The sequence below is a fragment of the Oenanthe melanoleuca genome, chromosome 4, assembly GCF_029582105.1.
Source record: "Oenanthe melanoleuca isolate GR-GAL-2019-014 chromosome 4, OMel1.0, whole genome shotgun sequence".
Lineage (NCBI taxonomy): Eukaryota > Metazoa > Chordata > Aves > Passeriformes > Muscicapidae > Oenanthe > Oenanthe melanoleuca.
Window position 1 is genome coordinate 49,222,378 of NC_079337.1, and position 12,192 is coordinate 49,234,569.

Consider the following 12,192-nt stretch of genomic DNA (forward strand, 5'->3'; position numbering starts at 1 on the left):
TAAAAGAAATAATCTACCACTTGGGCACCATTTAAATATCAAATCTTCAATAAAAAACCAAACAAGCTCTTGGTCTATGGCAACTCTGCAACATCAACAATTAAATTAGAAAAACACATTAAATTAAAACACATATACATAAATTCCATTGCCCTGAACTTCGTACAATAATAAAACTCCACATGAAGGAAGAAAAACAAGGAACTGAATGAAAACAGACCAGATTGTGCTGTTGATTCTATGAAACATTTGATGCTAAAATTGTGCACTAGAGCATGTTCTAGAATAACAGATATATTTATTTTACCTTAGTCACTGGGGAAATTTATCCAACTTTTTGGAGTAAAGAGTCTACAAGTATTGATAATATGGAACATTTTTTGTTACTTTTTTCTTTTTTTTTTTTGGGCATGACTAACAAAGCTTTTCACTATTTAAAGTCAATTTTTTATTCCAGTTCAAGAATACTAAAATAATGGATTTTGAATAAGTATGGATGATTTTTTGTTATAGTCTAGGATATTCTATGAAGATATTACCCAAATATGACCTGGCTGGTGGTATAGGAGTAAATTTTCTTCTTAACATATTATGAAATTGTCCATTTCATAGATTTTATGTTTTTAAAAATGCACATTGTTCATTGTTGGAGAAAAGGTGCTAAAGCATTTCACTGTAATGACTACCTTTCTTTTGTGACTTGACATGTACTAAGAAAAAGTTGGCTTTAAAAAGGTAATCTCTCTTAGCATTCTTTATTTAAATTTAAAAACATCCAAAAAACTGTCATTGGATGGATTGGTTGTTTAGGGACTTTTTTTTTCCTGGTATCAGGTTTCCTTCTGGTTTGTAGGGAAAAGAATAAGAAATCTAAGAAACTTGATGGATGTAATGAAAATACAACTTTTACAAGTGATTAAATGAAATCTTATTTCATGTAAGTAACGAAGGATTAGAAACCCGATTTCTCTTTTATAAAAGGTCATGCTAAAGGTCATTCTATTTCTTCAAAAGTCACTCTGAATTCTGCTTGATTTACTCTTTATACTTTGTGCTGCACATGATCTTAACCTTAAGATTTCCATTACTTTCCACATTCTAGTGTAGCAAGTTCTCCATAAACAAAGGTCAAATTCCCCTCATTTATGGTGGTCTGGGAAAAATAATGTTGAAATCAGTGAAATTACTTTGTAAACCAAGCATTTAGAAAGAATATGAGAATAATTGGAACTAATTTGCATGTAGGCAATGTTTCATAATATTTCATATATTTGTATCTGCTTTATTGTCAAAATCAATTTTGCTGGCATTTCATCTCAGGCATCTAATTATTCCTTTTTAGATTATGGTCTTAATTGTAGGTTATGATATGAACATGTGCTTTCCTCAAAGACAAAAATTTTTAAAATATCCTATCTTTGTCTAAAAGTGAAGAAGCTGCAGTTTTCTGTAACTGATCTAATTGGATTGTACTTATTGGATTAAAAAAGCTTGAAGGGTTCACATATTAAACTTGGCATTTATGTTAAATCTTCTGTTGTTATTTGTCTTCTGTTAAGGGCAACTACTGCTCTTAAAGCTCACAATGCTATCTTATTTTGTGGGAAAAAACATCTGTAAACAGGGACACTAAACCCAGGTAGTGCTACAGAAATCCCAACTGCAGCAACTGCAGACATGTCTGAATTCTGTGTACACCTTCTGATCTAATAGTGTCATGTAATTCAGAGCTGGATATACAATTAAATGTCACATATGCAGAGAAACTGTAATAAGTGGTCTCAGAGGAAAACCATTACGTGATAAAAATGTCTGTGTAAATAAATATAGAAGATGACACAGAGTATGCTTATTAAATGCACAGTTTGAAAACTGACACTTCAGGCACTGAAGAAATCCATAACAACATTTAATCAAAAAAGAGATTTGAAATTATTTCACATTGAAACTATTTCATTAGTTTCATTGTCTCATACTCTTTTCCTAATTCCTTCCCTCTAATTTTTCTTCACTATTTTACTTTTCATTCTTATGTATAAGCATTAACTTGGTCTTAGAAAGATACTCTGAGAAACTGAATTTATTTTCATTTAATTTAACCAAAGAAAGTTAGTTTTATTGTTCTGCAATCAATATATAATACCTTTAGGGAGACACATGCATTTCAGTTTGAAAATAAAGTGGCAGATTTTTTGGATTATCAGTCCTTTTCTTCTCATGGTGCTGAAGACTGACTCCAGAGAACCTGCTAATTCTTATTGTTTACCTCTTTCACCATGCTCAAAGATCTCCAAAGATGACACTTATTGCTTCAAATGGGCAAAACACCCTTGCACAGATGAAATAAGTTTGCAGGCAATGAGAACAAATTTACTGTGGCAGTGAAGTTTCCTTGAAATTACTCTGAGACTATGTTTTCATTTTCTAATAGGCAGTATCTTTCTTATGAAAAAGGCCAATGCACAGTAAACCTGTTGGTATATATATTGACGGTTTCTTAATTTATTTTTGAAGAAAACAAAATTATAGGGAAAAAGTGGAACAAAATGCTACACACAATATATACAGAAAATATGAGGATGAAAACATGACTTAGTTTACTATAAATAACCTCTTACAAAATTTATATATGGAGAAGAATTCATTGTGTCAGATATTTTGTCAGGAACCTTGCATATTTAAAGACAATAATCCTGTTTGCTGATTCTTTTATTTATTTATAAGCTATTTCAATGTGAAATGCACTGCTGGACAAAGAATTTTAATGCACAGTGGATATAACACCAGGCTTTTACACAGCATTATTTGCATACTTTATTTCCATTCTTTTATGAAAGGCATGCTATTGCATTTGTATGGAAGTGTAAGTTCATACATATTTAAACCAAATTCTCTTGGCAGGACAATATTGAAGTGTCATTAATCTTATAAATTTCAGAGAGCAAATGACTTGTTTCTCACCTAACAGTAGCCATTAACATGGCATCAACATGAAATGTGTTTTACCTTGAATACTGCTGTAAAGTTATCATCTCAATCTTCTGAACTGGTATAGAATCCTGAAGACTGATGGAGAGAAATACAAAAAAAAAAAATAAGAGGACAGCAGAAGTAGCATTCTGAGTGAACAGTGCTCCTGCTCTGCTCAAATAGTGTGTTTGACCTCATGAACTCATGACTCACTGGCTCTCCTAGACAGTCCAGAAGACAAATGACCAAGGTATTGTTTGAGCAACATCTTTTGAAAGCCCCTATTGCTGTCTAGATGGTAAGCAAAAATTTAAGATAGCTCAACTAAAAAGAAAAACCTCTTAAGACTTCAATGCCTCCATTGTCACCCAGCCTGAGCAGCACTTAGGTCTGGTGGATCAGAGAGTTCAGCACTTCTCTGTTGACTAGACAATGTGTTATCATGGGACACTGTCTGAGTGGCTTCATCAGCAGTGAGCAGATCTACTAATCTGGACTGATCCTAGTGCCTCTCATCTTTGTGGGTCTCTCTTGGAGAAACTGGAAGGGGATTTAGAAAACAGTCACTCAGTCCTGCACAAGTACTCAGAGGAAGTCTTTGTAAGGCAGAAATTCTTCAGGACCTGTTTTTGTGAATAGGCTGTCAATGAGACACTGCTAGGAAATAGTATTTTGTACACAATCTTCTTTGCTAGGTAAACAAGAGCTCTACTTCAGCTATCTCAAGGAAGCAGCAACATCACCTATGACTGAATTATACAAAAGTATAAAACTAAATATATGCTGGTATATGGAGCTTTAACACTCAAGAGCAGATTTTTAAAAGAATCTTGGGTAAGTAGAACCACTTGTGTAGCTAAGGCTTCTAAATTCCAGAATCAGGCAGGGTTTATTCTCAGCATCCTCTTACAGTGTGGGCTTTCCTGCTTCTAGTGTATGTGTTGTGTGTCATAACTAAAATTTGCCTGGCTTCCAGAAAGCCTGAGAAAACTTCAGGTTTGTGACTGCAACATCATGCCTCGATGCTTATTCCAGCATCTGCTAAATAATGCTTTGAAGACTCTCAAAACCATACAGGACTATTTTGTCAGTGCTGGCTTTTTTGGAGTTGTAGTTTAGTATGTCTTCATTTTTCTTATGACACTAATAATTCCTTTCTTTTTTCCCTAATGGCAACTTAAATCTGAACAAACTTCTTGAAGATAAGTTGTGTCTCCCTCTAAATTAATTTTTAATTATCTTTATTCTTTCTTCATTTACTCTCTGAAAGTCTTTAGTTAATCTGAAACATTAGAACTGATTGGATAGTTCCCATTCCTTTTAACAGGATGATCAATGTAAGCACACAGAGACACACTTCTGTCCACTTATGATCACTTTGCAAGTTTAAAAGGATGTTTATAAGTGCTTTAAAAAACATTCTACTCCAATGCTGTTGAAGATACTGTACTTCTATGTGATACTGTGAGCATAGGTTAAATGAACTAAGAATTTCTTTTCTATTGTCTCTGACTCAGAAGATGGAAAGAAGTGGACACTGTAAGGCTTCTAAAATACTTATTTTTTTTTTCAACCCAAATGTTCTCTCACTTTTACTCTGATTTTCTCACCCATCCTGATGGAGGTGGCGAGGAGAGGGGATGGCCTGAGTGTCTGGATGGTGTTTGGTTCTCAGCTGGGTTTAAACCAGATTAAAAAATCAATAAAATACCTTGATGTTGGAAATGTTCTGACTTGTAGTGCCCTGAAACTAATTTTTGAGAAGTGTCTATGAGGGATGTGGACAAACACAAGCAGCTTTTCTCAGCTTGCTGTTTTCCAAAGAGACTAAATTTATTTCTGTTTAGGCAGTTTTCTAGTTTGTAGGTATGGTATGGGTTTCATATTTTCTGGAAGTACATTTAAAATAACTGACAAGTATTTAGTCAACTAGAAAAAAATAAAAGAAAACAAAAAAACAAGGAATGCTTAAATTTAATTAGGGTATTGTCTCCATCTGGATTATTCGTGCAAAGTAAAGCTGCCTTTAAATTCATCTGTGGCTGATTTCCTTAAGTATTCTTGACTTGTATTTAAACTGTTTTTTTATAGATACAGTTGAACTTATATTTAGATATTTTAAAGTGTGGGTGTGAAATGTTATGTTTTTTTTCTGCTAAGTATCTGTAAATTACATGCCTGTCTAAACTAACAGTTCTATGTGTATATCTATGTTTTTCAAAGAAGCTGACAGTTTCAGATACTCAAAACTTGAGCTGTACTGAAGGGCATTTCTATCTTAAAGCCACATCTTGGAACTTCTTAAATCACTTCTAGTGATTTACCATGAGTTGATGCTTAACATCCCAATGAATCTTATAAATCTGGTTGGTTATGGCCAGCCAGCATTAATTTGGAGCTAGTGTACTGTTACAAAAGGTATTAGAATCTGCTAGAACAGTAAGCTCGGGAGAGTTACTTGTTCTCATAAAATGACACTTTACTTTTACATACAAATTGAATTGTGTTTTGTTTTAAAAGTAGAGACAACTTACTTACCCTGAGGATATGTTTTATTATCATGTGAAATATGGAATGCTGTTTTGCTTCAGGACATAAAAGCAATTTTCCTCTGAATCCCTCCAGAAACTGCTGCATCAGCTTACCTAGTTATCTAACATCTGTGAGGACTATCTTTCAATAAGTGTTATTAATTTGTACAAGACTTGTACAAATGAAACATTTAATAAAAAAGGCTATTTTGTATTTCTTCTAAAGTTAAATAAAACTAAATTGGAGTTGCTGTGAACAGATCTTATGTCACTGTATTTAAACTTATAACATCTTGTGGTGGGTTAGCCCTGGGCAAAACCACAGAGGAGAAAATAGCAACAGGAAACAAGCTTATGGGTCAAAGTAAGACTGGGAAATTGCTTATCTATTACCATTATCAGCAAGACAGCCTTTACTAGGGCTTTTACATGCTCCTTCCCAGAGGCAGCACCACCTTGGCTGAGCTCAGCCATGCCGTGTCGTCCCCTTGGTGTGTGGCTGGAGCTGGCCACTGCAGCTCAGGGCAGCCCTGGCTTCTCACAGAGCCTGCCACAGCCCCCACTGCAAGGACTGGGACATCTGCATCTAAAAATTAATTTTGAAACAGTAGAAGCTGTACAGAAACACAGATGCTTTTCACTATCATGCTTTCCAGCCTTTAAGCTTCTTTTTTTCTTTATGTTTGCTGTCTTCTGTGAAAAGTCCTTCAGACACTTGAAAGGATCCCCAAAAAATCTTTTCTGATCTTCCAAGTTTCTATCAGTTTCAAGGTCCATGTGGACCATAACCAATCAGAGCTCGTTGCCTAATGGTGTTAATGGAAATTCATTTCTTCTTTTAATTAAACACAGATGTAGATCTAAAATTTAAGAAAATAGGAAAAGCTGTATTCCCATGCCAAGCTCATAATTTCCTTTTTCTGCCACACTGCAGGGTCACTGATGGTACCCCAGAGTGTACCACAGATGCACATTAATTACCCGCTCTCTAATTACCAGGGTATCGGGATAACTGTTCAACCGTTCATTAAACTTTCTTCTTTCAAAGCTCCAGAGACATGAGCAAGAAGCTCACAACTTGGCAATTTTAATTGAACCCTATTAACTCATAAAATTGTACAAAAAACTCTAGTTATCAATAAAGAATCCTTTTTCATTTTGTCCACTAAGCCCACAACATACAAATGATCATTTTTGGTGCAATCTATTTGGACATCTAACAATGCAGCTGTTCACAGAATTTTAATTATTGGGAATGCATCAACGGGACTAGGGAAGAGTCCTGGCTGTTAAATTACCAGTTGAATTCCCCATTGAGGACATTCATGGAGGCAGTTAGCTAAATAAGCAAATCTAAACAGGATGATTATCTAAAAAGTTAGAATATTGACAAAAGGAGGCCTGTGCAAATTAATAGAGATGCTAAGAACAAAACACATTAAACTGTTCTATGGCAAGTATAATTCCAGGATATAAAGTGAAATTTTACTATCTCAAAACATTTTTTCCCAATGCCATTCATTATTTGACTAAAGGAAGGGTTATGACATGAATTAATCAGTCACAAAAAACAATGTCTTGCTTTTTAATGTTGGCATTTTTCTTGTGTCTGCCGCATTTAATTTTTAAGGCTTATTTGTTTTTAAAATGTTACATTAACCAGCTCCTGTTTTTAATACACCTGTGAGATGTCATGTTGATTCTTATTTTCTCTGAGTTTGATTTCACACTGCAGCTTCAAAATGTTCCTTTTCTTCTACCTTACAGGTATAGGAACCATTACTATATATGAATGCAGTTAGCATTACTTCATAAATATGAGTTCATTATTTGTGGTTTGCAATCTACATGTTGTTTTCCAGGAGTCAGAATCCACTGGTGGATTCTTCATATTCCTTAGCAAATTCCCTGTCTTGCTTTAAGTAATCACATCTTTTCAAAGCCCTTCTCAACATATTCAAGATGATTAATTATCTACCTAGGCATCTTTTCAGAACAGAAACAAGATGTGTTGTTATTATTACAGATATATCCAACAGTCCACAAAAATATTGAGTTACTCCTATCTGCTATGTTACCTATATCAGAGAAGTCTGTGACTCTTTTCTTGTACTTAGATGATATAATATTATATTTTTAAAATTCTGTACAATGCAAAGAAAATTTAGGATAAGTGCTCTTGATTCATGCAATAAAGTTAAATAGTGAGCAGTTTGAAAAGACCTGTATGTCTTTAAAGTTATAGTAAAATTAACTGTTGAATACTTGTAAGTAAAATAGATACATTTGTCAGATTAGTGTAAGTGATTGGCTAGATTTTTTTTTTTTGCAATGTGTAATGCTAAGCCACAGTAATAAAACACTCTTTATAAGAAGTATTAAGGCCAGTTTGCCATAAATTAACAATTTTTGCAGTCTATAAATATCAGCTCTATATAGAAATCCTTATCAAATATGTGAATTCCCATTTTAAAAATATATAGAAAATATAAAGGGAGGTTCTTCTCCTTGCAGTGTGTTTCTGGATACTGGGCCACCATGTTGTATCAAATGAGATTCAGCTGAACAGTAGCTTTGTGCTAATCAATAAACAGATTAACTCCATACAGATGATTCTGCTTAAATAAGCATGTGGCACTTACTGCAATTAATCAGAAAAAATAGAAGACAACATATGTTGATTGATCCTGTCTAAATTCATCCAGAAGAACCTCAGCTATCTTTTGCACTTTGAAACAGTTAAAGAAATGTGCCAGGAAATTGCTCAATCTTCTCTCTAATCTGTAACATTGACTGTTTCTTGATTCAGGTTTTTTTTTTTTCTTCTTTTTCCCTGATCAGTTAACTCAGGATTACACTTGATTACAGATTACACTTAAGTGTAATCATGCTGCCTTTATTAAAAATTTCCCTGATTTGGTTATTTGAGTACTAAGATAGCTACAAATCTTTCCCATCAGAATGAATTTCTGTAGCCCCTCATGGTAAACAAAAGCAAAAAATCAGGAAGTTAATTGCACATAGTCAATAGCTTAAGTGGGATGTTGGATATCTGAAAGAACAAAACCAGAATAGAAAAAATCTTAGTAACAGTCAAAATGCTGAGATAACAAAAAATAGCAAATAAAATTATATGTATTGCCAGGCACAGTTACAAAAATGGAGACTAAGTCCATTGTGGCATGATGCTTATAACACCAAGGTTTTGGGTTTGATCCCCATATATGGGCCATGCACTTAAGAGCTGGAACTGATGATCCTTTTGGATCCCTGCCAACTCAGAATATTCTGTGATTTACTCTCCAAACTCCAGGCAATACTCAAGAGTTTCCATGGAAGGTTACTGCATAGCCAGCAGAGCTGTGGAATGGATTTTGGGCTCTGTGCTGTCCTTTGGGCTAGGCTTAGCCCACCCAAGGCCTGGCCAATTCCAGCTGTTGCCCTCCCCATGTGTCTGCAGCACCTCTGGAGTGGGGCTGCTCCTGCCCATGTCCCCCCACAGGGGCTCCTTGCCAGGGTGGCCCCGAGGCACAGCACTCATGGAAGAACGCATCCCTTTCAGGGAAAATGTGGAATCTAGCCTATGAGAGACAATGTAAAATGAATGCTAAGTTTTCCACCAGTAATCTGAGGTGAAAAATTAAAGTAAGTTTTATAACCTGCTGTCTGGAACCTCATTTCTTTGTGTAGTCTACCTATGCCATAGGCAGTGTCTTAATTCTGTTTTAACAGGAGTGCTACTGAGCACAGCAAATTTGAAAGATGTTTGATCCTAAAATTAGGAGGGAATAAAAAGATGGCAAGAAGGAAACTAAGAACTTACTTATTATATTACTTATATATTATAATTATATTATAATATATATTATAATTATATTATAATATATTATATTCTATTACTTAATTATATTTCAAATTAATGATGCAGAGGATTACATTACCCCATGATATTTGTTTTGATGTGAAAATCATTTTAATGGTATATTTAGATGAGCTATTCTTTATTATTCTTATTCAATTATATCCATATATATCACTACACATTAACATCCTGTACAAGGACTTCATTTACATTTAATTAGTTTCTCTGTAAAATGATTTCTGCTTTTGAAATTATGCATTTGTACATTATAGAACAATCAAATTATCAGCCTCACTGCCAAAGATCAATTTGGAACTCTGAGAAGTGTGATGAAGTATGTTTTCCATCATTAAAATTACCTGCAAATTCTTCAGCACTGTCAAAATGTCTATGACTGTTGTTTAATTTGTTTATGACCTAGCAGGAAATGGGATTGTATAATAAAATGGAATTTTCAAGAAAGTTTATTTTTCCATGACTGGAGTGCCCACTGGAAGTCAAAGAAATCACTAAAATAAATGGGTCTATGTTTTATAGATCTTTGCTTCCTTAAAATGTGTAGTCTTAAAATAGACATAAAAATGTAACATGGGTTCTAATTAAACCTGATGGATTCAAACATCAGTGAAATTTACAATTAGTGCACTGTCATGTGAAAGAGAACATTATGAGAAAGGAAAGTCTAAGTCTAATTTTGTTTCCTGATTCTTTATTCTTATGAGAACAGTCTTGAAGGTGGCAATCTGAGAATGACACAATAAAATAAGCAAGTGGTTCCCCCACATGAGGGAACAGAAATACCTAAGCAGAGCTCAGTGAAATTCTACAGTGACTATTTTCACACACCTAATTCTGTCCAAAGTGCTAAGAAGTAGTTTTTAACTATTTAAAAAATTACCATCATATCCTCTTCTGTCTATGGGACAGTAGAAGTTCTCTGTCCTATGCAATTTTGTGATTTTTTTAGAGAGTGAGAATGCAAAAAGGTGATATTAGAAATCTGTTGCCAATACAGCTCTATAAGGGTAAGTCTTCCTAATCAAGAGAGCAGTTAATGCTGCTTTTAAGAGGCATATCCTGAGTTTCTGCAATCTAAGTGCAAAACATGAACAGTTAATAACTACCAAGTTTATACCAATTGTAAAATGAGGTAAATGCAAATCTTGTATTTCCATGGAAAAGAAAAAAGTTAAAAGAGAAAAACACTTGTCATTGCCTTTTTTTCCTGGACAAAGGTTGTTGCTTATAGTTGTGCAAATTTGAATTTTAGAGCATTAGGATATACAGGGCAAACCACCAGATTAAGCCTGAGATATTACTATGACAGCAGCTTATATCATTTATAGTTACTTCTATTTTTGAGGCCTAGAGATGTGTTATGTTTGTGTTCCTATTTGATTAAAAAAAAAAAAAAAAAAAAAAAAAAGAAAAAATCAAAAAAGACAATCACTAAGCTTTAGTCCTGTTTTGGGCTTGTGTAGTGGGAATGTTGTGAATTGACCCTGAGTGGCAGTTTAGCACTTGCTCACTCCCCACTTTACCCCCACTAGAAGCACAGAGAACAGGGAAAAAAAATAGTGTGAAAACTGTGGGTTCAGGTAAAGACAGCTTAATAAATGGAGGAGAGAGGAAAACCACAATGCAGTCACATGCCACTGCCTGCAGTCAGAACAATGCTCAGATAATCTCCAGACAGCAGCGACCCTGCAAGCCAAAAAGTCCTCATGTTCTTCCTCTTCTCCCAGTTTTTAATCTTTAGCATGATGTTAAAGGCAAGGAATATCCTTTCAACCAGCTGGAGTCAGCTGTCCCAGGAATGTCACCTCCCAGTTTCTTGTCCCCTCCCAGTTTCTTGTCCCCTCCCAGTATTCTTGCTGCAAGATTCTGGTGCAGCCACTGCTCAGCCACAGTGTTATCACCCGTGGTTTAACCACAAATCCAAAATACAACTGCTATGAAGAGGTACCCAGCCAAATACCATATAATGATTTAGGTGGTTTAAATCAGCTGCTTCTGTCAACAAATGTGAATTCTAAAAAATAAACCTTAATAAACACAAGGTACTCTTCTGAAGATTTTTCTTGGGCTGCTACAACTGCTTTACCAAACACTAATAAAATGATACAGACTGAGGATGTTTACAATGAATGTTCCAACTTCCAGAGGAGAATTCCAATTCCAACAGTAAGATTTACAGTCGTTCTATTAAAAAAAAAAAAAAAAAAAAAAAAAATTACCCAATCTGTCCTGGCATTAACACCTCTTGAAAGTAACACCTCAGTGAAAATACCTGTCCTTCCTTCCACTGGTCTTTGGCTATCCCAGTAGAGAATGATATATGGCTGTGCAAGCTCAGAAAAAGAGAATTACCAATCTTGTAAGATTTTAGTGTATTTTTGGAAAGAAGGTATATTTCAGGATCTTTTCCATAGTCAGTTGTGTACTAAATAGAATTTCCTATTATCAGAGATAAAATGAGAGGTTTAGTTTTCTAGTTGGTAATTAATTATGTTTGCATAAAATCAAGCTAGGAGGTGTTTAAACAGCCTCTGTCAAAAGTTCTTTTAAGAAATAGTTTTGAGCCAGGTGGCTGTTGACCACAGTAAGATAAAAATGCCAAATATAAGAACAAAGTTTATTTTGAAACAAATTTCACAGTTTGGTGAGTTGCTAGCAGTTTTTAGGTGGGGGAAGGAAGTGTGCAAAATTTTGTTTTTCTTCATTTCTATCCTTCTGCTAAACTGAGACCTCAGTGGGGACTGAATGTCTTTGTCTGATTTAAAAACAAAAGCTTAACCCTGAGAGACAGCTCCAGGCTCTATTGAGATC